Consider the following 27718-nt stretch of genomic DNA (forward strand, 5'->3'; position numbering starts at 1 on the left):
TCTACACATTGTGCTTTATGCATTAAAATAATAAAGTTATAAGCTTGCAATTGAGGCTAAAATATAGAAAAAAAATTACACTTATCTCTTTTAAAAAGATTTTCCTCAGTGCATTTATCCATTATACTATGGATACCACTTACCATATCCCCCATAGCCATTGAACAAAAACAAAAGCCGAACCAAAGATACCCAGACAAGCCATCAAGCAATTTTTATCGTTTCATTTTTAATTTATTAATTATTTATTTGTTTGCTTAAACGAACGACGTTGAACGATCCTCGTTTTGTGTCTCAACTTTTTTTTTTTGGCTTTGGCTTTTCGTCATCTTGTTCGTGGCTTATCGTCGTCATCGGACGACGTCACGAGATATTGATATGGATATATGTACTATATATACAGACGTTAAATTGATAAACAGATGCGGCTACCAAAAGCATAAAAATCAAAAGTAGATACAAAGATATATAGATAGTCCACGTATCTACATATCCACGTATATCCGCAATAGACTCTTGGCCTTCTTCGTTTCTCAAGAATCTGTTTAGAAATTCGGTCTATGGCACATTTTAGTTTATTCTCTTTTTTTTTTTGCCATTTCTGGTTTGGTTTTTTTTAAACCGAAAGTATATTTTCTACGAGATCAGTTCATTAAACCCAGATCTCAAGGTCATCTGTATAAGATATTAAGTCATATATTACAGAGCATTCGCTATTAGATAAGAATGTTATAGCTTAATTCATTTTTTATTGTAGTGATCTTAGTCATTCTTGTGCAACGTGGCGTATACTTAATATTTGCTGATCATTGGAAAATACTAAAACTTAATCCATTAATATTAAACATAGTTAATTGCTAAGAACATGTATTTGTTTAAGCTTTTGGTACTAAAAATATGTTCCACGTGGCGTATACTTCATATTGTGTTTAACAATTTTACTGAAATGTGGCTTATCATTTTTTTTTGACAAAAAATCTCAAAAATATTTTGTCTCAGGATTTTGATGCAGAATTGTGGCAAATCGATCCCGAAATCGTTTAAGGTACTCCGCTTGAGAATCGGATGAGAATTGGGGAAGATATAGCCATCGCAGTGGACCCTATAGGGGAAAACCGCATTTCCAAGGGGTCCCATCAGGAAAAATGGACAAAAAATCGAAAAAATATTTTATCTCGGGATTTTGATGCAGAATGATAGCGAATCGATCTAGAAATCGCTTAAGGTACTCCGCTTGAGAATCGGATGAGAATTGGGGAAGATATAGCCATCGCAGTGGACCCTATAGGGGAAAACCGCGTTTCCAAGGGGTCCCATCAGGAAAAATGGACAAAAAATCGAAAAAATATTTTGTCTCGGGATTTTGATGCAGAATGATAGCGAATCGATCTAGGAATCGTTTAAGGTACTCCGCTTGAGAATCGGATGAGAATTGGGGAAGATATAGCCATCGCAGTGGACCCTATAGGGGAAAACCGCGTTTCCAAGGGGTCCCATCAGGAAAAATGGACAAAAAATCGAAAAAATATTTTGTCTCGGGATTTTGATGCAGAATGATAGCGAATCGATCTAGAAATCGTTTAAGGTACTCCGCTTGAGAATCGGATGAGAATTGGGGAAGATATAGCCATCGCAGTGGACCCTATAGGGGAAAACCGCGTTTCCAAGGGGTCCCATCAGGAAAAATGGACAAAAAATCGAAATAATATTTTGTCTCGGGATTTTGATGCAGAATGATAGCGAATCGATCTAGAAATCGTTTAAGGTACTCCGCTTAAGAATCGGATGAGAATTGGGGAAGATATAGTCATCGCTGTGGACCCTATAGGGAAAAACCCCATTTTCAAGGGGTCCCATGAGGAAAAATGGACAAAAAATCGAAAAAATATTTTATCTCGGGATTTTGATGCAGAATGATAGCGAATCGATCTAGAAATCGTTTAAGGTACTCCGCTTGAGAATCGGATGAGAATTGGGGAAGATATAGCCATCGCAGTGGACCCTATATGGGAAAACCGCATTTCCAAGGGGTCCCATCAGGAAAAATGGACAAAAAATCGAAATAATATTTTGTCTCGGGATTTTGATGCAGAATGATAGCGAATCGATCTAGAAATCGTTTAAGGTACTCCGCTTAAGAATCGGATGAGAATTGGGGAAGATATAGTCATCGCTGTGGACCCTATAGGGAAAAACCCCATTTTCAAGGGGTCCCATGAGGAAAAATGGACAAAAAATCGAAAAAATATTTTATCTCGGGATTTTGATGCAGAATGATAGCGAATCGATCTAGAAATCGTTTAAGGTACTCCGCTTAAGAATCGGATGAGAATTGGGGAAGTTATAGTCATCGCTGTGGACCCTATAGGGAAAAACCCCATTTTCAAGGGGTCCCATGAGGAAAAATGGACAAAAAATCGAAAAAATATTTTATCTCGGGATTTTGATGCAGAATGATAGCGAATCGATCTAGAAATCGTTTAAGGTACTCCGCTTGAGAATCGGATGAGAATTGGGGAAGATATAGCCATCGCAGTGGACCCTATATGGGAAAACCGCATTTCCAAGGGGTCCCATCAGGAAAAATGGACAAAAAATCGAAAAAATATTTTATCTCGGGATTTTGATGCAGAATGATAGCGAATCGATCTAGAAATCGCTTAAGGTACTCCGCTTGAGAATCGGATGAGAATTGGGGAAGATATAGCCATCGCAGTGGACCCTATAGGGGAAAACCGCGTTTCCAAGGGGTCCCATCAGGAAAAATGGACAAAAAATCGAAAAAATATTTTGTCTCGGGATTTTGATGCAGAATGATAGCGAATCGATCTAGGAATCGTTTAAGGTACTCCGCTTGAGAATCGGATGAGAATTGGGGAAGATATAGCCATCGCAGTGGACCCTATAGGGGAAAACCGCGTTTCCAAGGGGTCCCATCAGGAAAAATGGACAAAAAATCGAAAAAATATTTTGTCTCGGGATTTTGATGCAGAATGATAGCGAATCGATCTAGAAATCGTTTAAGGTACTCCGCTTGAGAATCGGATGAGAATTGGGGAAGATATAGCCATCGCAGTGGACCCTATAGGGGAAAACCGCGTTTCCAAGGGGTCCCATCAGGAAAAATGGACAAAAAATCGAAAAAATATTTTGTCTCGGGATTTTGATGCAGAATGATAGCGAATCGATCTAGAAATCGTTTAAGGTACTCCGCTTGAGAATCGGATGAGAATTGGGGAAGATATAGCCATCGCAGTGGACCCTATAGGGGAAAACCGCGTTTCCAAGGGGTCCCATCAGGAAAAATGGACAAAAAATCGAAATAATATTTTGTCTCGGGATTTTGATGCAGAATGATAGCGAATCGATCTAGAAATCGTTTAAGGTACTCCGCTTAAGAATCGGATGAGAATTGGGGAAGATATAGTCATCGCTGTGGACCCTATAGGGAAAAACCCCATTTTCAAGGGGTCCCATGAGGAAAAATGGACAAAAAATCGAAAAAATATTTTATCTCGGGATTTTGATGCAGAATGATAGCGAATCGATCTAGAAATCGTTTAAGGTACTCCGCTTGAGAATCGGATGAGAATTGGGGAAGATATAGCCATCGCAGTGGACCCTATATGGGAAAACCGCATTTCCAAGGGGTCCCATCAGGAAAAATGGACAAAAAATCGAAATAATATTTTGTCTCGGGATTTTGATGCAGAATGATAGCGAATCGATCTAGAAATCGTTTAAGGTACTCCGCTTAAGAATCGGATGAGAATTGGGGAAGATATAGTCATCGCTGTGGACCCTATAGGGAAAAACCCCATTTTCAAGGGGTCCCATGAGGAAAAATGGACAAAAAATCGAAAAAATATTTTATCTCGGGATTTTGATGCAGAATGATAGCGAATCGATCTAGAAATCGTTTAAGGTACTCCGCTTAAGAATCGGATGAGAATTGGGGAAGTTATAGTCATCGCTGTGGACCCTATAGGGAAAAACCCCATTTTCAAGGGGTCCCATGAGGAAAAATGGACAAAAAATCGAAAAAATATTTTATCTCGGGATTTTGATGCAGAATGATAGCGAATCGATCTAGAAATCGTTTAAGGTACTCCGCTTGAGAATCGGATGAGAATTGGGGAAGATATAGCTATCGCAGTGGACCCTATAGGGGAAAACCGCGTTTCCAAGGGGTCCCATCAGGAAAAATGGACAAAAAATCGAAAAAATATTTTGTCTCGGGATTTTGATGCAGAATGATAGCGAATCGATCTAGAAATCGTTTATTTATTTATTTATTTATTTCGCCAATGGACAAATCCTTACATGGCTACATAACATAACAACTTACACCTAATAAATAAAACTAAAAAATTAACAAAAACTTAATAAATGCCTTAATAACTTGTGTTTTAACACACCCTTATCTGAGCCCCACTCAGTTCGGAGGCTAGGCGGCAAAGAATTAAAATAAGAAAGAGCCCGCTCTATCGGCTCATTTAAGAAATAATTTTAAGGTACTCCGTTTAAGGTACTCCGCTTGAGAATCGGATGAGAATTGGGGAAGATATAGCTATCGCAGTGGACCCTATAGGGGAAAACCGCGTTTCCAAGGGGTCCCATCAGGAAAAATGGACAAAAAATCGAAAAAATATTTTGTCTCGGGATTTTGATGCAGAATGATAGCGAATCGATCTAGAAATCGTTTAAGGTACTCCGCTTGAGAATCGGATAAGAATTGGGAAAGAAGAAGATATAGCCATCGTAGTGGACCCTATAGGGGAAAAAATTTAAGCGAATTCATCTACTAAAGAGCTTTGTGTAGCATGACGTATACTTAATATTATTAAAATACCACAAATTTCGGCAAACATGGCGTATACGTTATATTTTGAACTTTATTAAAAAAATAAAAATTAAATTAAGAAAATATCTTTAAATAATATTTATTTGTATAAATAGACCAACCTTTAACCAAAAATCTGCTTGTGCCACGCTAATTTATTTTCAAAAAAATATTAATTAAATTAAAAAATTAACTAGAAAAAAATGTAACTTTGTATAATCTTTCTTTTATGACCTTTTATTTGCAGGAGTATATTTTTAAACTGCGCAATTAATCCTAGTGGAATAATACTAAAGAGCAGGTCGTCAGAGCTGAAGTTTATCAATCTCGTGTATCTCGTGCATACACACACTTCGGTATCTGTGTCTATAAGATTCTTTAGCGGAGGAAGCATGCCGGCTCCCTGGCATGTGCGGCTGCCGCATTTAATTGTCAATTTATTTTATTAGAAAACAACGCGCGATTCAATTGGAGAACTGGAGAATCCCCATGACTCCCACACATTAGGAAGCCAAGGCACAATCTGCACTGATCTGCCCCAAGCTGATTATTTTAAGATCGAATGGGAACAAACGAATATATATGTATAAATTTTATATCTGAATGAGTCAGTCTATATCTCGAAAATTTGATCAGACTTACAGGTTTTAATAGCTTATGCAATTATCGTTGAAACCACATGATAGCTGTAACTACTAAATATGATGGGGCGCTAATTGGTGGCGCGACACGTGCAAATATATATTCTAAATTCCCCGATTTTTCTCCCTCTCTGTTGCTCTCTCTCTCTCTGTATCGATCAAATCTGTATAAAATTGCATAACCTTTAATCGAAGCAGTAGCAACAGCAACAATGGCAAGAAAAAATCCCCAAAGCAGCCAAAAACAAAGACAAAAATCATCTCTAGTCATTGCAAGATACTTAATTTTTTCAACGATCTTTTTTTTTTTTAAGTTTTTTTTTCATCAACCTCATGGCGAGCGGCTGACTAACGCAAAAGATAAACTCTTATGACAGATAAGATATGTATAATATATTCACAGATCAACTTCTTATTCTCTGTCTAGGTTAAAACTCGAATTATGGCAAGATTATTTAAATTTTTGAAGCTTCAGAAAAAATTTTTTTTCTTTTATGTGTCTGGCCTGTAAACTAGTTTTAAATCCACATTTTTAAATGAAACTTTTTGGGTTTCTTTATATAATTTTCAAAGAAAAATATGGCCAATATTAATAGATTTGATAAAAATATTAAATTTTAATAAGGTAAGCAAGTAATTATGAACTTGTTCTATTGAAAAGTCTAAAAAGATATACTAGAAAATTTGTATTTAAAAAATACTATTTTTTTTTTCATATTATGCATAAAACATGTTATTCCTTTAAATAACATTATTCCCTTCCATTCCAAAAAAATATCTATAAATTAAAACTAGCCTTAAATAAATGTCCTTATCCAAATTTCGTACATGTCAAAATTTTGTGAAATTTTGCTCATGAATGATTTTGTAGAAATTCTCTGACCAAAGGCAAGAAAATCTTCTAGATATTTTCGAGTATCTGGGAGATTTACTCTTTTTTTCTTTTGTTTTCTTTGGTTTTGGGCGATAAGAATGCGTTAGATTTCGTGGGTTCTTTGGATTCTTCTAGCGAGTGTGGTGTGTGGTGCGTGGCGAGTGGTGTGCGATATTTGCTTTCGGCTTCAACAAATTGCAAATCACTTTATGAGCGGGCAACTGTAAATCTATTTCCATGAAAGCGACAAAACGGTTGTCAGCCAAACACCGTTGAGTCGGGGATATTGTACGGGAGCGGAGTATATAGGAGCGGTTATCTGAACGATCCGACAATCCGACGACTGCTACGACTATGACGACGACTTTAACCAAAGCCATGTGGGTCAGATGGGTGAGGAATATATGGGTATTTGCCTTAGCACCCGGCTACCGCACTTGAATATTTAATAACCATTTCAAGTTCACTGTCTCTCAGTCACATAATAAGTAGTTATAGTCATTGTTTACTATTGTTTATTTTTATGTTTTTTAGTGTTTAAAACAAAATTTCATCATATACAGCAATACAGTCGATGAAGTTGAAATTTTTCATTCCATTTTCATTCATTAATTCAATCAATTAATAATGGCTATAAAGATAATTAACACTTGTCCGCTCTCCGCCGGACTCAATTGGATTTGAATTGGATTGATCCAAAAAATAACAGATGCAGCAATGAAATTATAAAGTTTATAGAATTTATAAAAAGGTCTGATATCAAAGATATGATTAATAAAAAAGTGAAAGAAAAGCACACACTTGCAATTATAAATTAATTAAAATTCTCAAGATTACCGGTACGAAAGTGGTTTGATAATATTAATTTCATAAATATTGATTTCTAAGCATGACAGTATTTTCGGGTACCTGCCTTGGAGTACTTTACCCAATTAAAAATTCAAATGGATCAGATAAAGTAGGGGTGAATCATTCTAAGCAAAAAGAAGGTACTTTAAATAGATAATAAAATTATTATACTTATTTTTGATTGCCTCCAAGCTGAGTCTTTTGTCTATTTTTAAGTAAAAAATACAAATAATCGCATTAAGGAATTATTATAATTTTTACTCCATTTGAAATCTTCATCTTTGAGCGTAAACAGCTCATTAAAAAAATGTAAATAATTACTCAACTGTTTAAACAGCTGTTGGTATTTAACGTGAAAGCTGTTTAGTTTCTTCTTTACTTTTTTTATATATTTTTTTTATAAACTAAGAACTGTGCCTTGCGAATTACATTTATTTATAAATAGAACATGAAACGTTTACATGGTTAATTAAATATCCATTTACAATGCAGCTGAGTAATTTTGTTCTCTCTTCTATAAAAATAGAAATAACATAAATCACACAAGATCATATGATACCTAATGGATTCCTTAGCTTTTTGTTTAGCAACAAAAGACTTCTGTAAGTCTAATGATGATTGAGTATGGGAATTTTTTTGTTTCCACCATTATTTAATAAATAATTATTTTCGATGAAAAATGAAACCATTTCAGAGTCTATAGAGTCTACTGCTCTAAAGAACTTTTCTATTGCGACGTTGAATTCAAGAATTGAACAAAAACCCAGCCAGTGTCCGGTTTTTTTGGCACGCGAGCCAAGAAGTTCAATTGTAGGCCCAGTTCTTTCTTAACGGTAATCCCATATCAGGCTATATCAACAGTTATCACTCTCTTTGACATGGAAATGGGACGGCCTGCTTTGAGTCATTAGACCCCAACAAGTAAAAGCCATCAATCTTCCAATTCCAATTCCAATTCCAATTCCAATTCCAATTCCAATTGTCTGTTTCTTTGACTTTCTTTGGTTCGAAGGCAGCGCCTATATTGTAGCGCCTTTAAACCCCCATTTGATTCCATACGATCCGATTCAATCGGATCCGATCCGATCCAAACACGAAAACAAGTGAGAAAGGCCAGTTGTGGCTATTTTGTAGAAATATTTTATATACTCTTTAGGAAGAACATTTTAGAGTTCTTTGATGTCAAAGAAATATTAGATATTGTAGATAGTAGATATTTCTTAGAAGGCTTCTTAAAAAGGATACTACTAAAACTAATAATTAAACTAAAATAGTCTTTATCTTCATAATTAATGTTTGAGTAGGATTTGGAAGAGCTATGTTTTGAAACATCCTTGTTGTAGCAAAAACCTCTCTTTAACGGACAAGCGGACAGTAAAAAATATGCATGGTAAGCACAAAAAAATAATATAACCTTTTCCAGTAATATTTTCTACTATTTTAATTAAACTATAAATAATATTTTGATTTTAAGAATTCTAATCCATAACAAAAAAAACTTTTCAAACTTCCTTTTCTAGCTGAAACCTTTCTAAAACGGACAACAGGACATTGTTGAATTTTACAAGAAAATTCAGACTAAAAATGAATTTTTTCTATCACTTCCTGTTGTGCAAAATTTGGTCTAGATGCAAGCTTTATGCCGAGTACCCTCCCATCGAGAGTATGTAAATAAATATTATTGAAAACCGGCAGGCAAGGCGGACTGAGACCGAGACAGAGTTGGCAAACAGCCTGAAACCGCTTGGGGCCGGTTAAAACTAGAATCCGTGGACCGTTCGTCCGGCCCGGCTCTGTTCGGTTCGGTTCGGTTGAGTTGGGTTTTGGTTTTGGTTTCGATTTGGGGTTTTGGGTTGGGTTGGGTTAAGTCGAGTCAAGTTGAGCAAACACACGACGAGTGCCAGAGTCAGAGTCACAGACAGCCAAGTTGAAGAAAAAGAAACACAAAATGCGAAATACAAAATGAAACTAATCAACTGGCTGGCTGGCTGGCTGACTGGCCAATATGCGACACCATTAGCTGATTTAACATCCTGCACCTGACAAAGAAAAATAATACTAATAAGTAAGCCAAGAAAACGAGAAAAAACACACGTCCGGAAGATGTAGCTTCCAAAAATCCAGAAAAACCATTAAGTTGACATAAATACGATAATGAGATTATGGCGCTCCCCCCAGCAGGATTCTTCTTTGACTTTAGACATTTAAGATTTTGAAAAGAAATATTAAGACACATAAATACCCATTAAAAAGGAAGTAAAAATTATTGGAGATAAAATATATAGCCCTTCTTAGAAATTTTTCACTTAAATAGTTTCATTAAAGAATGTTTTTAAGATATTTTACAGCTCTTAAAAAAATAATACTTTCAGTATTTCCAGGGTACTGGAAAAACCCCCTTCAAAAAAAAATAATAAATAATACTTAACAACCAAGAACACTTTGCAGAAACTTCTTTGGAGAATCGTAAATAATGACCTCTGCATTTCAGATTTTAACACACCACCGCCCAGTATATATATTCATGTATATTTTGCGAAAATCGTGTCGCATAATTTTGCAGTGAACCGCAATCGACATAACTCATACGCCGCGTGTCCCAAATGGAGGTTAAAAGCCAATGCAGTCGGTGCAGTGCCAGTTCCAGTGTCTATAAATAAATCTTTTGCCGGAGTCGGCAATGTAATCGCAAACTGGTCTGGCCAGCTTGCAACCGATCGGAATGGATCGGATCGTATTGGATCGATACGATATAAAAACCGAAATAACGACCGGATCTCCAAAAACTGATTTTTGCAAGTTTGCACTTTTTTGCCGAAGAACAACCCGTCTTTTTTGCTAAAAACAATTTCTTGGCTTGGCTGTCACGTCTTTTTTTTCATTTTATTTATTTTTTTTTTTTGGTGGTCAAGGACGTACATTAACCAGGCTTAAAGTGGCGTGGAGTGGGGCCAAAAATACACATTGTAGTAAAGACAAAGGCCAGGCTAACAATTACATAAACTCAACAGGTTGATGATGCTTGTCAAAGTGGTGGAAAAAATAAGCAGGAAAAACATAATTAAATTGTTATTATAGATAAACAAAAATATTAAAATATAAAATTTAAAAAAATTCAAGAAAGCAAATGCAATAACAATAATTCAAAGATAATACTATGATACCCGGTACTTCTTGTAATTTTTTGTATTTCATGAAAGAATAGAGAGAACGAACATACATATAAAATCCAGTATTTATATACTTTTTTTTTAAGAAATGGAGAACGAATTTAATATTTGGAAATAAGACACTCAAAAAAAGAATAAATGTCAATATTGGTAAACAAACCTAAACGAACCTACTCAAAATAAAATTAATTACATCAACAACCTAAGCCTGTCATAATAATTCCCATAATCATTTACAAAACCTTTCTAAATCGTTTCTTGCATTTATTTTGACATTGCACGTGGCGTATGCGCAATATTTTGTGGTCTGGTTGGTGGCAAGACTACCAAGTACCACCAAGATCACTGATTAATTTTTTTTTTTAAGTTCAGACCTCACACAAAAATATGTAAAGCCTGAGATTTCGAGACAGCCACACCCCAAAATTAAGAATGTAGCTTTTTTGCTTTTCGATCCATTTCAATTGTAATTTTTATTTTGTTGTTCGGCCTTTTTATGCCACATTTTATTGGCCAACAATAAAGGTTCAATTTCGTCTCTCTTTCTCCTTTTTACACCTTTTTTCTGTCTCGTTTCCCCTTCCTATGGCTGATGCAAGGCCGTTTGTGATAACAATAAAAAAAAGAGATATATATATTTTTTAAAGAAATTAAGTGATCTTGGGCGGAATTGCATGAACCTGGCCCACTTGATTTTATGGTATTATTATTTTCCTTTTTTGCAATTATGGCTCATTAAGTTAATGTCCGAGTCCTTAACGCTTTACTTTACCCTTTTTTTATGTAATTTTTTTTATAACATACCTTTTTTTTAACAAAAATATATAAAGTGATTTATTTTTAGAGATTGTTGAAATAAAATGGGTTTGAAAATGTGTAACTTTCCTTCATGTTTTGTATGATTTAAAATTATTTTCTTTCTGCAGCGAATAAAAAGAAGAAAAGTACCGGATATCATATATAACCTTCCTTGTAACACAAAACAACATTTATTTTTTATCTTTAAAGACACTATATTTTTAGTTAAAAAAAAAAACCACTTATATTTCGATTAAATTTTCTTACGCATTACTTTCTTTATTTTTACACAAACTTCAATAAAAACAAAAGAAAAAACACTTGACAACTCTCATAATAGATCAATAGAACCGAATAGAACCATAAACGAAAAAAAACATCCCCCACAGACCCACAAAAAAAATTAAAAAAAAAAAAAAATAAATAAAACAAAAACAGTCAAAAATTGAATGCCGGAGAGACCTTGACTATCAAATGCGAACTACATTTCAATGCTACCACCAGAGATACATTTGTGTCTATTATTCCGAAATTCTGAATTCTAAATTCTATGGGTCTTGTTCACGACCTTCCCGAAAGCCCCTTAGTACCCCCCATTGCTGTTTCTGTTCAGCTGCTGCCACACGCCACACAAATTGACGTAGTAAACTCTTTCCAACTGCCTGGTAAATATCATTTATGTACTTAATATTCTGTTTTTTCAACTCTCTCAGGGTAAGTTTTTCCAAACAATAGCGAGAAAAAATTAGCACAGCTGCTTTAGAAAAAAAAACTAAATTAAATAATAATACAAAAAAAAGGCAAGGGAAAAACAAATATTATGGCAAAAAAAAAGAGAAGAATAAACCATTAAACAACTGAGAAAACTATTAAATATTACTTTTGATCGGATATTTATTTGGCTTTTTATGTAAATTGCAATTAACAACAATTTGCGAACTATCTAATTGATGGGCACCATATTTTTCGTATTTGCCCGATCTTGTCGCAGGTGAAACTCAGCTCGAAATTATTCATAATCCAGGCTAGACTTTGCTTAGCCTTCCCTTCCTGATGGATCAGTCAGATCCGTTCGGATCAGATCACAGCGAACTGACCGGGAAAAATACGTTTATTGTTTGCATGTTTCAATTAATGCTTTCGACATTAGAGTGGACCATTAGCATCCGTTTGCTAAGTGCCGCCCGGTCAAAACCCCTTCAACCCTTTGGCTTAATAATTGCTAATCAATGAAAAACTCACATCTTGCGAAACAGACTTAGTTTTATGGGTGTATACCCTTGAAAAGGGTACCATAGTTTTTATAATGTGTTAAGATTATTGAAAATAGAATTCTTAAACAGAATCTCTTTCTAAAATATTAAAAAAATGTATTTAAATAACTAAATTCGTAGTTATTCTCTATTATATATACATATACCCTTGGACAGGATCAGAACCAGAAGTTTTAAGAACCATGTCCGTGTGGCCGTGTCATTTTAAGGGCATTGAAAATTCGTCTAGAGTCAAACCAACCTATCCAGACAAAGTTTATCAAATTTTTCTCATATGTCTGTTTCAATCTAGGAATTTATATGAAAGATAATTAAAATTTGGGCCGAGATGTGGTTATATTATTTGATATATCTTTTATATACCGTCTGTCTGGGGGAGGCCTGTCGTCTTGGAATGGAAACCAGTTTCCATTATTGTTTTTTTTTTTGGCATCATGGGTATGTGCGGCATCTGTGTGTTTTGTGGCTTTTTATTCAAACATTATGACAAATGAGTGGCGATCCATCAAAATGTGCCAAACACTTTGGTAATTTATGAATGTCGCCGTGCCGGACAAAATGTTAAAAAAAAGAAACACAAAAACAAAATTTCACTCGTAATTTGCACTGTTTTTACTGTCTATATTTAACAATATTTTTAAATGCCTTGTTGGGTTATGGCAAAAATAGAATGCTTACAATAATTTAGCTGGGATAATTAATTGATTGATTTTTGGAGACAACGACACGCGTCTTATTTATAAATATTATCTAACTTCTTTTTAATTTCTTCGAAAAGTACTATAAAAGGATTAAGTCGTAAAACCTATTTTCTATTCCATTGCCTTACTTTTTTTTTAACTTTTTTAGGTATCATAAAACCATGTCTAATATCGGCTACTGAATATTTAGTATGAGGTTAACCAAAAAAACCATAAAAAATCGTATTTATGATGGACAGTAAAAAAATGTAAGTTTGACAGCATTTTTAACAGCTTTAACTTCTACAAAATAAAAAAAAATGTTTATAATTCCGTTCATTTGTCCAACCGACTGACTTCTATATCTTGTTAACATTATAAATTTTTTTATTTCTGTTTTTCTATTGTTTACATTTGTTTTTTATGCCACTGCCGATGGCATGTGAATTATAATTTAATTTATTTATTTTTCTTTCTTTTTTTTCATTTTTTCAGCTGTACATTTTTCCTTGAAATTTAGCATAAAACTATAAAAAAAAATCTACACAATGATTTTTCAAGATGTTTATACAAAAAATAATCAACAACCGTTGCGACCACGCCCCTCATAACTGATCAGCTCCAAACCCTCCACCCTCCCTTACCCATCATTCTCATCATTTATGGTCAGTTGCACTGTAAATAAAAGTTCAATGTTTGAATACATTAAACCTAAAAAATATATATGTATAATAATATGGGTGGAGGTAGGCCAAAAGCCCCCCTGGGTGCCGACAGTTGAACAAATTTAACAAAATGACCATTTTCAATAACACTCACGTAGCATCCGAGTCAATAAATTACAAAAAAAAAAAAGCAACAAAGGTTCCATCATTGAATTTTTGAATTTCGTCGGTGGCAGCACGTCCAGCAACAATAACAAATACAACAAAAATAAAACAAGAATTAAAATAAAATAATTTTAAAAGTGGCAACAACAAAAGCGGCAACAAACGGGAGCAGCCAAAAAAAAAAATAAAAATAAAATAAGATGGAAGGTTACACCTGACTTTTTTTAATACTCTAAGAAAGGGAGATTACATTTTGTAGTTAAATGTTATAATTGAATATAAATTTAATCCTTATAAAGACAAGAAACTATGAACAAGCACCATAGGAAAAGAACAATTTTTAAAATTCATTAAAAGCTCGAAAAAAAATAAATCAATATTAATTAAAATCAAGGACTATAGAAACATTAATGTAGACAAAATCCAAAATTTCCGTAGAACAAAAGACCCTGTTTTTTGGGTCAAAATAAATGCCAAACCCAAGAAACCCAAAGTAGGAAAGAATCATGTGAACCAAAAGGCAGTTGTCCAAGGCAGTCCACTTAAAGGAAGAAAAAAACAAAAGGAATGGGAATCGAAATTATGGGAAGGCAGAAAAGAAATATATGTGAAGGCCAAGGACAAACTCAAGGACGAGGACAATGAACGGGTCAAGGGTTTTTCCCAAAAACACTCTTCCCATAAATATAGAAACTCCTTGAGAGTCTACCCCCTTCAGCTATCAATTAAATAAATGTGGGAAAGTTTACCTTATCGATAAATAAAATAATAAAAATTATCAAAACAATTAACCGGCAGAACAATAAACAAATGTATAATTATTGACTTGAGAGCTTATTTATAATTGTTTAATTTTAGAAATATTTGAAGGATGAACTGATGATTTGATGTGGATATTTATTTAAATAAAAAATCAAATTCGAGAAGATTTTGGAAAGCTCTTAAAAAAGTCTCAAGTATCAGGGTAATTCCCTCGATATTTCGTTCTCTATCTTTTTATACAAAAAAAAAAAAACTGAGTCATCGCCGCAAATGTCGCACGACAATAATAATAATTTTCAATCAAAGTTCGATAAGCATTTCAAGTTGCATTTTTATTAATTAATTAATTAGTATCTGTGTCTGGTTTTTTTGCATTTATTTTTTGTGTTTGTTTATTATTTGTTTCGTGTGTGATTCCTCCTCTCTAAACAAAAACACATCAGGAATTGCAGACGTCATGAGACGCGAAACAAGATATCAGTTTTGGGGAATTGATATTAAAAATCTTAATAGCCTTAACTGGAAAGTATTTAAAATTCTATGCTTGATATATGGATTAAAATAAAGTGTAGTTGCTTAAATGCAAATCATTGCAATGTTGCAAGTCGATCAAAGGCAATTAAATTCTTTGGGAAAACCTCACTCGTCGCACACTTTTTCGCAAGTGATAAGAGCGATAGGAACTGAAAATTGATAATTGCCTGATAAGCACTAAATGAATTGGCAAGTAATAATTAAAATTATAGACCGTAATTTTGCAAATAATTCTGAAACTACGAAAATATTGTAAATTTTGTAGGAATTATATTTTTTCAGATAGGTTTCTTGCCAAAATCTGAAATGCTTGTGAAGCAGGTGGATCGAGCCTAAGAGGAGGACCAAGAGGGGCCAGGGGGGGGCGGGCGGATCTGGAGGGGGCGGTGAAGCGACCCGCGCTGGGGTTTTGAACTGGTCTTGCCTACCTTACCGGTTCACCTTGTAAATCAGCGCCACACACTAAAAATACCAGTGATCCGAGTGCTCTTTTTGTTTTTGTTTTCTTTCTGTCTGTCTGTCTCTGTATGTTTGTTGTTTTTGGTATTTTTGTTGTTTGGTATTTTGTTGTTGTTTATGTGTTTGTTGCTTTTATTGCTTCTTATGCAGTCGGCCGACTTGAAGTTGGCCAACATCAACAAAATATCTGCCAATGGCCCCTGAACCGCTTCTAATAGTTTTCAAAAAACAAACAAAAATCAGCAATCGGCCATTTTGTTTGCAAATTTTTTTTTTACGATCCCCTCCCCTTATTTAGCCACCCCTTCTCATCCATACTTTTGATTTTGTTTATGTTTTTTTGTTGAGTTTTTTTTTGGTTTTTGTTTTTTTGTTGCAGGTTTAGAGTTCTTCGAACTCGGCGGGGTTTTTGAAATTTCATGAAAAATTGCCCAACCCGGTGACAACAACAAGAGCAGAGCAGAGCAGAAGAAGCGCCATTGTACACAGAGAGCAAATAGGGAGTGAAAAGTATAAAATCAATGAAGGGAATTTTATAAGAAAAGAACCTTACTTGAAGAATAATTACTTAAAATGGTAAAAATAAATTTTAAAAAATTGTTATCTAATAATTAAATACCAAACTAAATATCTAATATATCTAATTCGATTTAAATGTTTAATTTTGTAAACCTTTTTTTAAAGCTCTTAAAAATGAATCCATTGTTTTATGTTTTTTGTATAATTTAAACACTAAAATATGTTCCAAATATGTTCCTTCCATCTCCCAACTTTAAAAACAAACTTCCCCCTTGTTGTTTCCAGTGCATTAAGCGAAAAGGCAATCATCTTTGGGCCATCTGGTGAACGATAACAAAGTGAGAAGAAGTCAAAGCCAAGATTTTTGCCATTGCGGAAGTTTTATTTATACGAGTGTTTTATTTCTTTTGTTTTTTTGGCAACAAAAAAAAAAACGTGCCTGAGTCCGTTGCCCGTTGACCGATTTGTTTACTTCAAAAATTAAATAAAAAACAAGAAAGTAAAGCTAACTTCGGGCGGAGCCGAAGTTTATATACCCTTGCAGTTAAAACCGGATATATATCGCAAACATCGGATATAGTTGGCAGATCCTTATGATTACATCATAATAAAACCAATTTACTAAAATACAAAATCTAAAATAAGTCCCAAACTTCTATCTTCAAAAATACGAAAGTTGATATTTCTACCAAGTACCATTTCCGATCGTTCAGTTATATGGCAGCTATAGGATATAGTCGACCGATCCTAATGAAATTTGGTAGGTCGGATCAACTGGCCAATAATAGAATCTGTATTAAGTTTCAGCTTTCTATCTTCAAAAACACGAAAGTTAGGTCATTTCCGATCGTTCAGTTATATGGCAGCTATAAGATATAGTCGGCCGATCCTTATGAAATTTGGCATGTCACAATAATTTGCCAAAAATAGCTCTCATGTCAAATTTGAACTCTCTAACTCTAAAAACACCAAAGTTATACCATTTCCGATCAATCAGTTATATGGCAGCTATAGGATATAGTCGGCCGATCCGGGCCGTTCCGACTTATATACTGCGTGCAAGGAAAAGAAGGGTGTGTGCAAAGTTTCAAGACGATAGCTTCAAAACTGAGAGACTAGTTCGCGTAGAAACGGACAGACAGACAGACAGACGGACAGACGGACAGACGGACAGACGGACATGCTCATATCAACTCAGGTGGTGATCCTGATCAAGAATATATATACTTTATAGGGTCGGAGATGTCTCCTTCACTGCGTTGCACACTTTTGGACAAAATTATAATACCCTCTGCAAGGGTATAAAAATTAAGCCAAAGGAAGAAGAAAAAGAAGCAGCAACAGCGACACGAAGAATATTTAATAAGATGTCTCTTGAAATTCAAAATGTCCGTACATGATTATTTCGCAAGAAATAAAAATTCACACACAACCCAAGTATGTTTGTTTTTGTTGAAATAGATATAGTATAGATAGATAGTGAGATATGTGTATTTGTGTTTATATCTTTGGGCCATAAATGCGTACACATGGCATTTGTAGAACCGGCTAACAAGAGCGATGTGATTGTCTTTTCAGGGTTGGCAGTTTCTTGATCCCCCCGAAAAAATACAACAAAAAAAATGTATAAAGAGAGAAAAAACCACCTCAGTTCCTGCTTTTGTTGTTAGTTTGTTTTCTTGGCTTTAAATTATTTAATTTTCATTATTTATCTAACATTTTTTTTTGCCAACTATCCGTGTGATTCTATGCTTGTAAGTGGATTCCAATTAGAACGCGGACTCCGCTTTCAATTCCAATCAGTTGGAATGGCCTTGAGAATGCCGCACGTTTCTGCAGCAGCCACAGAAGAGAGGGGGGTAGGGAAGGCGAAGTGTGCCGTGGCGGGGGAGACGGAGCAGGTGATCTAGGGTGGACCAGAAAGACACACAATTGTGACAATTGTTGTTATTAGAGAATATTACTCACACGCCCTGTTGTAAAGGTTCAATATTTTATTTTTGCCATCTTTAAGCTCATAAAGAATGTTTTTTGAATTATTTAGAATTTGTTTAAATAAGTTAAAATTCAAATATGTCAAAACTATAAAGATTTTCATCTAATTAACCAGGTAATCTTATTTATTACTCATACGCACTGTTGTACGGCAGAACTTTTTTATTTAAATGGTAGATTTTTAATTCTTGTTATAAAATAGTTAATATTTCTAAAAAAAATATTTTGAATATTTAAAACTATAAGAATATAAATAGTTTTACGAAATTGACAGTTTTTAGAAAGTTAACAACAATATATTACTCATACGCACTGTTGTCTATGAACAAATGTTAATAAATCATAAAAAAAACCTATTTTAACCAATTTTAAAAGACCAATTTCTTAAAAAATATTTACTTAATTTCTTGCTTTAATTTAAAGCCATAACAATAAATAAGTTATATCTTAATTATGCATTTAATTATGTTCCTACATTTTTGGCAAAATTCCATCATAAGTGACGTCGCAAAGAAATTAAAGTGCAATGTTAAGGAAAAAACCCAAAATAAAGAAAAACCTAGAGAGCATTGAGAAAAAATAGAAATAAAATAAAGAGAAATATAAAAGGATTCGAGAAAGAGACCCAAGCATAAAAATACCAAAGAGAGTGATCCACAAATAAAAGTGATCAGCAAAAAATGCAACAAGAAAGAACAGAAAAAGTGGGACATTGAGGAAATGGCTGAAATGGGGACACCAACTGAGAGAAACCAAAAAATAAAGGAAATTAAGAAAATTGTAAACAGAAAATAGAAAACTGAGTGAAAATAAAGGAAACAGAAATGGTGGCAAGAAAAAGGAACAAAATAAAAAATACGAAATGTAGATTAAGGTCAAGAGCGAAAACAAATGTAGGCCGTTAAAACGAAAAACAAGAAGCAATTAAAGGTCTTGGATCTAAAAACATAATATTTTTCATCTCTTTTCAATATTTATATTTTATGATATCCATATGTTTATACGAACTTCCTAGATCACAAAAGTAAGTTTAAGAAAAAGGTTTAATTATTTTTACATATTTTATTACTATTATGTACCTCATTTTATACTCAGAAAACCCATATATTTCCCAAAACCTTTCGAGAGACCACCTGACCGCTACTTCATTTCGTTAATTTTTTTCGAGAAAATTCTCATACGCCCCGTGGGCTAAGGAATTTAATTTATTTTCCCATTCAGTTGAGAAAGAGCCGTGTAGACAGAAGACAATTTGAGGCAATGCCCGTGACATTCAGTAGCGCTGCATGTACCACACATGTCGTATGAGTAACATTCACACTCTACCCCCTAGAGTCTAGAGGCTCTTAGATCTCTATAAATAAAACCCATTAGGGTTCACTCTATTCGAAAAAACAGACTCGTATGCAAAGACTAGTATGGGTGTAACTGAGAGAAGGAAGCCAGGCAGAACTGTGTTTGGATACAGGTTCCAAGTTCTAAGTTTCTGTCAGCCAGTCCAAGTTGAATGCATTATGTTAAAGAACAACCTTGCTTCTATGTTTAGCCGCCATGCAATAATGCAGCTCATGATTAGCAGGGTCATTAGATCAATGCTATATGTCAGATGTGAATGACAGAAAAAAAATATATTAGTATCTATAGATTAATTGAAAAAAAAAACTGGGCTTTACTTTCCTAGTTGGTATACTTGGCTTTACTTTCCTAGATTCTGGTTTCTAGATTCTAAGATGGAAAAACCACCCACTGACATTTAGTTCAACTTTCTCTATGGTTTTTTTTTTTCAACTTTTACTTTCACATTCTTGCCATTTTTGCTTTTCAAAATTTATTTTATATTTTTATTGAAAAATGTATAACTTTATTATTAAGTTATTATTTAAATGGGAAGGGTTAGTATACGTATTTTATGTACTTTCTAGGAAAGAGGTCGAAACTTTAAGCTTATAACTATGAGAAAAAACTTTTTTTTTTGTACATTCCTAAACTATTCCCCTAACTTCTTCTAAACTTCTTTATTCCAAGAAAGTATATTATTTACTAGAACTTTGTTTTCAATTTTGGTATTTTTTCTTAAGAATGTATAACATGTATCATTCTATTTCTTGTTATTAATTATTTATTTATTTTTTCGTCTTAGCCACTGGCATCTTGGTCATAGACATTTTTCTTGGTCACTTTTTTTTTGCATATATATATATTTTTTTATTTTTAGTTGACTTTATTTGCTTTGAACCTGTTACAGAAGTTGGTTTCAAGTGGCTAAATTCCTAAAAGCCAAGAGCCGCACCCCCGAATGGCTTTCCATCTTGAATCTGGTTGTGCCATTCTCTAACAAAAATTTTGTTTATAAAACATAAGGAAAAATAATTAATTATAAAATAAATAAAACTAAAGATAATTAGAATTCTTGAAAAAAATAATAAAAAAAAACCTTAAGAATATTTTAAAGTCATGAATGAATATTATTATTAAAAGTAATTATTTCTCCTTTGGTAGTTTAATTTTTTCCTAGTGTAGAACCAAGAAAAAGAGAGATCAATTAAGCCAGGTGCTTTTGCCGTTCGTTGGCAATTAAATTCTTGCCGGGGCTCTAATGTATGTCCATAGTGTTAATTGCTAATGACTGACTCAATTCAATTGAAATGTCTACATACGACTACTATATATCCGACTACGACTCATACATACACCCTGAGATCATGATCATGAGATAAAGCCCAATAGGTGGTAGGTGGTTGGTGGCACGAGGAGGAGGGATCTCTATCTATCTATCGATTGTATGGCAAATTGGAAAACCAGGCATAACAATATCCAGTTAAATCCAGTTAGAAAAATCTCTTGATTATAAGATCTCTCGAAGGTCTCTCAATAGTCGCGATAATGTTATCCGGGAAAAACCACAAATGGAAAGCTTTATTATAAACCCATCATCAATGGGATCGCTAAACAAAAGACACAAAAAATTTGTTTCTGCTCCAATTTGCAATTTGCAATTTTTGTCAAACAAACGATAAAATTCAATATGCCATGCCGTGGATTGTAAACCGTTTATTGCGCAAATTGATATCGAACTCTAATTGCATATTAATTAACCGCAACCGCTGTTAAAGTGAACGAAAAATTTTCCACCCGCCGAAATATTTACGATTCGCAGGTAAATGCTAGAAAAATTCAGAATTCAGTATTTTGCCCAACTGGTTGGTACGATTTACGGGCATTTATCGTAGTTCGTCAGATCGCCAGATCGTCAAAGATTTTTATGGGCCACTGTAGCAAACCACCTCATGCTCTAACCAATTGAGCAAATAAATGGGCTGTCTGTCTGCCATTCCTGAACATAAAACTCTGTATGTATTTTTTTTTTATTGTGTATTATTTACCACGGTCCGTTGGCTTTTGGCATGTTAATGCCATCTCGGTGGGTGTGTGGCCGGCCAGCAGCAAGGGGTTAACCAGGGGTCAGTCAATTTGCTTTAACACTTTGAGACAAAGCCCACAAGAAAAATAAAGGGGGCTCAACACTTTGGGCATTGCCTTCCGGCTACACTGCAAACATATCACTGATTTCTCTTAAATATTTTATTTAATAATTAATAAATAAAAAAAGAGTCAAGCCGGACGACAGCATAAATCGAATTTATGGTCCATTAATCAGGCAAGTTTTAGAAACTAGTTTCCAATTAATTAAGCTCATTTAGAGTTTTAGAATTCATTAGGTCTTCATTAGTATTTAATATGGTTTTTGTCTCATTTTCTTCTTTGGGATGAATCATTCTCAAATATTAAAGAAGAAGAAACGGAAAGAAATGCAGAGATTGGAGGGATCAGTCAGGGATTTACTTAATAATAGCACATAACTCTATTCTATTTGTAATTATTTTAAATTTAAAATTATTTTTAATTTACCTGGACTGTTTGCGACTCTTTTCCTTGTTGAGAAAATTAAGAAAACAACAATTTTTGCGTTCACAGCATAAAATACAGATACAGATACATCCACAAGATACAGATACTCAATCTTGACTTTGAGCTTCAATTAGCATGGAGAAATTCCACTCCGCTTTCGGTTTTGGATGAGAGATCATCTCCGAAGTTACCCAATTACCCAGTGATTCTAATTTCCCTCCCCCCTCTAGTACTACTATAACTACCATATAATACCATATAGTTTATATAAATATATAAAATAATATACAAAATTATTCAATCAGGCATGATATGGGGGCGGTGGGGATTCTAAACGATCGTCGATCAAATTTCTTCCTTATATTCACAGTAAGTCAGTCAGTCTGTCGTCGTTTTTCCACAATTACTCCAGCCCGGCAATTAGATGGGAGCCTGCAATTATTCGGACAAATTATCCCAATCCGGACTCCGGAGACTGACTATCCATCCGGGAGACTCGAGAGTCTAACTGACAGCCTTCAGATGAAAAGTGGTCGCATGATTGCGGCATTTAGCTAATATTCTTATTATTAAACCAAAAAGCAATTATGGCTTACAGCTAATTGAAAAGAGTCTTTTCGGCGGGCAAAAATAAAAATAAAATATTAAAAAATAATCAAACAAAAGCCCAAGCCAGCCAAGCATATCCGAAAGATGGGTTCGATGGTCACGTGTTTCTATCGTTATACCTGCGATACTATAGCTTAACCATGATCCGTAATTCGTAATCCCATATCGGTAATCCCAAGTTTTGAAATTGTGATTAAAAAAACAATAATACAAAGCCCGAATAATTCTTTTGCGTGTCGGTTTATTATTCTTCTTTTTTTTTCTTTGAAAGTGCAGAAAAAAATTGTTTGTTTGTCTTTTTGCGCAATAAAATGTGTTATTTATTTATTTGTTTGTTCCTGAAAATATTATTTATTTAATTAATTTAATACTCTTCTCATTTATTTATTTACTTAATAAGCGAAATGCGAACGGCACTCGCTGTTTACACTCTGCGTGTTTGCTCTTCTCATTTTGATTAAATGCTGTTTCTTTATTTAATCAAATGAGAGTGGGTGGTGGGATGATTTCGCTTTTTTTTTCTACTTTTTTTTTTTATTTTTTATAGGTAAGAGGTGGTGGGAGGAAGAGACAAGCTGGCACGACATGCGACAAATTAAAAATTGCAACGTCAGAGAGCAGGAAATGAACCCATTCAAGGGGCTGAATGCCCTCGACGGGAGATTCCCAAGAAAATTTATTGTTTTTTTGCCAGAAACTCCTAGAGCTCTTTATTAATTAATGTGTATTATGTATATATTTAAAATATAAATTTCGTACACTTGTCGCCAAATTGATATACTAACTTGATACACAATTCTTGCCCAGAGTTTCTTTCATCATCAAATCACATTTCATTAAATAAACAAGAAAATAATAATATAAATTTGTGTATTTTTTTGTAAAGAAAATATATAAACAAATTTACACAGATTGCACAATTTTAACCTTTTTTTTTTGAGTAAATGGAACCCTTTTTTTATTGTTATCACACAACTAACGTATTTGACGAACACTTTACTCTATTTTAAGGGCAAATATTGATCTTTCTTTTTTGCACTTGTAACAAGATCAAAAAATGTGACGTGTGTGTCCACCGAATAGCAATGAGAAGAGTAAATAGATAAACTATAAAATAAAAATAAAAAAAAAAAATTCATTTAGTGATCAGAACAAAAAAATAAAAAAAATAAATAACTAAAAAAGACAAACACGCACGCGCTTTCGGGGTATCCGTAAATGTATCTGTATCTGTATTTGTATCTAACTGCAACTATAACTTTCGGATAACGTTCGTGTACGACGTTTAATGCTCACTAAACGCTGCACTGACATTCTGTTTATTTGCATTTCGTAACATTATTTCTTGTTCTATTCGTAGTCGTAGTCGTCGTATTCTCGTATTCGCTACATTTTCACAGTACTCAGTGTACTCGTATTCCTATTCCTATTCTAATTTTTTCTCTGTATTTTGTTTTCTTTTCTCATTTATTTACATTTTTCACTCAGTTCAGTTATATAAATACGATAAATAAAGGCACCTAATTCATGCAATTTACCCACCGGGCAGGGCCAGGCCAGGCCACCAATGCAACGTCAAGTCAAATATAGCCTTTGCTAAAATCCACACAAAAATATATACCCACGACAAAAAAAAAACACACACACACAAAAATATATAGAACTGAACAATGTCCATACAATCACGAAAACAGGGTACAAATAGTAGGTACTTGGCTACCGTTTTGTATATTGGCCCATAAACCCTGTTTGCCTTAACTATTTTTCAGATTTTTCAAAGCAAACACTCCCTAAGTCTTGGCTTTGCTTTACACTCTCATAATGGGGACTCTCCTCTTGTAACACTATTTATTTTAATGGCCAGGGTATTAATAAAGTGAATAACAAATGGCTCAAGTGCCGCCGAAAGATAGCTATACTATAGGTGCTTTCCTCATTAATTATGTTGTGCGAGCCTTAGAAGCCAATTTCAGGCGCTGAATGAAATGCATTATGAATTAACGGGGCGTATGAGCAATGCGCAGATTCTAGATATGGAATATTAACACTTTTTCAATAAATTTAATTTATAAATTAAAAAAAAACATTCTCTTCCTGATTATCATGATTTAAAAACAGCTAAATTTTTAGTTATTATATTTTTCTAATGTACAACGTGGCGGATGATTAATGTGTATATCTATTAGATATTCTTTTAAGAGGAAATGTCTATATCATTGCTTATATACTTTGAATCCTTAAACACAATTCCCCATTGATCTCAAAATATTTTTTAGATTTTCTGAGGGGACCCCTAACGAAAAATGAGGAATGCGTAGTCCCACCCTATATGGCCCACAGGGATGGCTATATCTTCGCCAGTTTTGATCCGATTCTTGAGCGGAATGTCTTAGAACACACCTAGAGCGATTCTCCATCGATCTGCATCAAAATATGAGAGCACTATATTTTTTAGATTTTTTGTCAAATTTTCTGAGGGGACGGACCCCTATCGAAAAATGGGGAATACGTGGTCCCACCCTATATGGCCCACAGGGATAGCTATATCTTTGCCAATTTGAATCCGATTCTTGGGAGGATTGTCTTAAAATGTTTCCAAATTGATTCTCCATCGATCTGCATCAAAATATGAGAGCGAAATATTTTTGAGATTTTTTGTCAAATTTTCTGAGGGGACGGACCCCTATCGAAAAATGGGGAATACGTGGTCCCACCCTATATGGCCCACAGGGATAGCTATATCTTTGCCAATTTGAATCCGATTCTTGAGCGGAATGTCTTAAAACATTTCTAGAGCGATTCTCCATCGATCTGCATCAAAATATGAGAGCGACATATTTTTGAGATTTTTTTCAAATTTTCTGAGGGGACCCCTATCGAAAAATGGGGAATGGGTGGTCCCACCCTATATGGCCCACAGGGATAGCTATATCTTTGCCAATTTTGATCCGATTCTTGAGCGGAATGTTTTAAAACATTTCTAGAGCGATTTTCCATCGATCTGCATCAAAATATGAGAGCACTATATTTTTGAGATATTTTTCAAATTTTCTGACGGGACCTCTATCGAAAAATGGGAAATGCGTGGTCCCACCCTATATGGCCCACAGGGATGGCCATATCTTTGCCAGTTTTGATCCGATTCTTGAGCGGAATGGCTTAGAACACTTCTAGAGCCATTCTCCATCGATCTGCATAAAAATATGAGAGCACTATATTTTTTAGATTTTTTGTCAAATTTTCTGAGGGGACCCCTATCGAAAAATGGGGAATGCGGGGTCCCACCCTATATGGCCCACTGGGATGTCTATATCTTTGCTAATTTTGATGTCATATAGTCATATATATAATACACAACGTACAGACACTACAAATATACTTACAAACTAGATCCAGCTTCATAACCGCTCTTAACGGGTCATGACCAGTTCAAAGCAGTATGTGGTAACTCGGTGGGATAATTAATACCACTTTTTATGATGCAAACAATTTCAATCGGCTCACATCAGCTGTGACCAATATTATTAAAAGGAATGTGATTGATTCATATGAACAAATGCCAGTTATATTATTAAAATGCATTCCCATGAGAATTCAAAGCAACGATTTGCATAAAAAACAAAACAGTGCGTTTCACATAAAAATTTAATAAAACTTTAAAAATATTTTGTAAGCCTGAAATATAGCTTGAAACCATTAAATTTTGTTTAAATAATTTTTTAGAATGCCTTGAAACTTTGCCTTGCCGAAACGCACTGTCTTTTGTTATCTTTTAAAATCAATCTATGTATAGTATTTTCCATTTTATTCCTGGTATTATCGATGCACTTTCAAAATGAAATTTTCAAATAGAACTGAGGGGGGATTTATTAGTGTTTATATTTTGAATTTATTGTTTGTTGTGACTCGGCTGTTTGTCTCTTATTGCGACAAAACGCAAACGCGAGGCAAACAATTACCAGATAGCGTCGGTCAAGAAAACAAATAGACTCAGACGTATTCTATAACACTTCATGGAAAGCGGAAATCGCGGGTTAATTATTCCAAATTGACTTAAATATTTCATCATCTGTATGTGAGTGAGATATTTCGTAATGCTCTAGATTGGTAATTAAATTGATTGATAATGGAGCGATTAGATGTTAAAATTTAAATAAAATATATTTAAATAGATTGGGTAAGAAATTAATTAATTACCATTTAATTCACTCTATTATATCATGTTTACTTCATTAAAATGGTTTGAAAGTTGATTTTGAAATCAAAACTCGTTTGGGCAAAATATTTACAAACATATTTTGACACACAGCCTAAAATATTTATTTGCTTAGAATTCGAAATTAAAATAAATAATGGCACTGTTGAAAGTATTATGCAAATGAAATAAGATCCATTTGAAGCCAATATTTGCTTGAAATTTTAGCATAAGAGCTTTTACTGCTTTTTACTTTTGAAAAAATAAATAGAAATAATTTTATTTGCGTTGCTAAGAGTTATGAGAAATATATAATAAATATTTGCTTAAGCTTTTAGCACCAAAAACTTTAAAATAATATAGATATTTATATAAATAAACTTTCTTTCTATGGCCTTTTTTTTAGTATTATTATTTAATCAAATATGTTTATAAATATTTTTCATTTTGTTGAAAAACCATAAAAATTTTAATGAGCCTTTGGCTATTTAAAAAAAAAAAGTAAATGTTTATACCATTTTTTAGCACCCCCTTTAAAGTGATTCACATGACAAATGCAATCGCAACGCCCAACCGACCACGTGCACTCGTCACGAATTAAATATATTCATTAAACAAGAAGTAGGAACAACCATCAGCAAACATTGTAAATTTCTGAAGATATACAACAATTTTCTGAGTGTGTGTATTTGAGGGAAAAACTGTCACGCGCAAAGGCGAATGTGGTTCAGTGGTTTCGGTTATGGATGGCGCCGCATTTGAGCTTCTGGCAAATAC

The 27718-nt window shown here is 33.9% G+C and overlaps 1 long non-coding RNA gene across 1 annotated transcript; it reads left to right on the top strand.

The window, feature by feature from the left end:
* The first annotated feature begins 13302 nt into the window (after positions 1 to 13302).
* On the top strand, positions 13303 to 16717 carry LOC138925521 (uncharacterized). Its single transcript, XR_011441751.1, has 3 exons — positions 13303 to 13398; positions 16094 to 16290; positions 16519 to 16717. It is a non-coding gene; the product is annotated as an uncharacterized lncRNA (long non-coding RNA).
* The last annotated feature ends 11001 nt before the right edge of the window (positions 16718 to 27718 follow it).

The sequence above is a fragment of the Drosophila bipectinata genome, chromosome XR (assembly GCF_030179905.1).
Source record: "Drosophila bipectinata strain 14024-0381.07 chromosome XR, DbipHiC1v2, whole genome shotgun sequence".
In the NCBI taxonomy this organism is placed as follows: Eukaryota; Metazoa; Arthropoda; class Insecta; order Diptera; family Drosophilidae; genus Drosophila; species Drosophila bipectinata.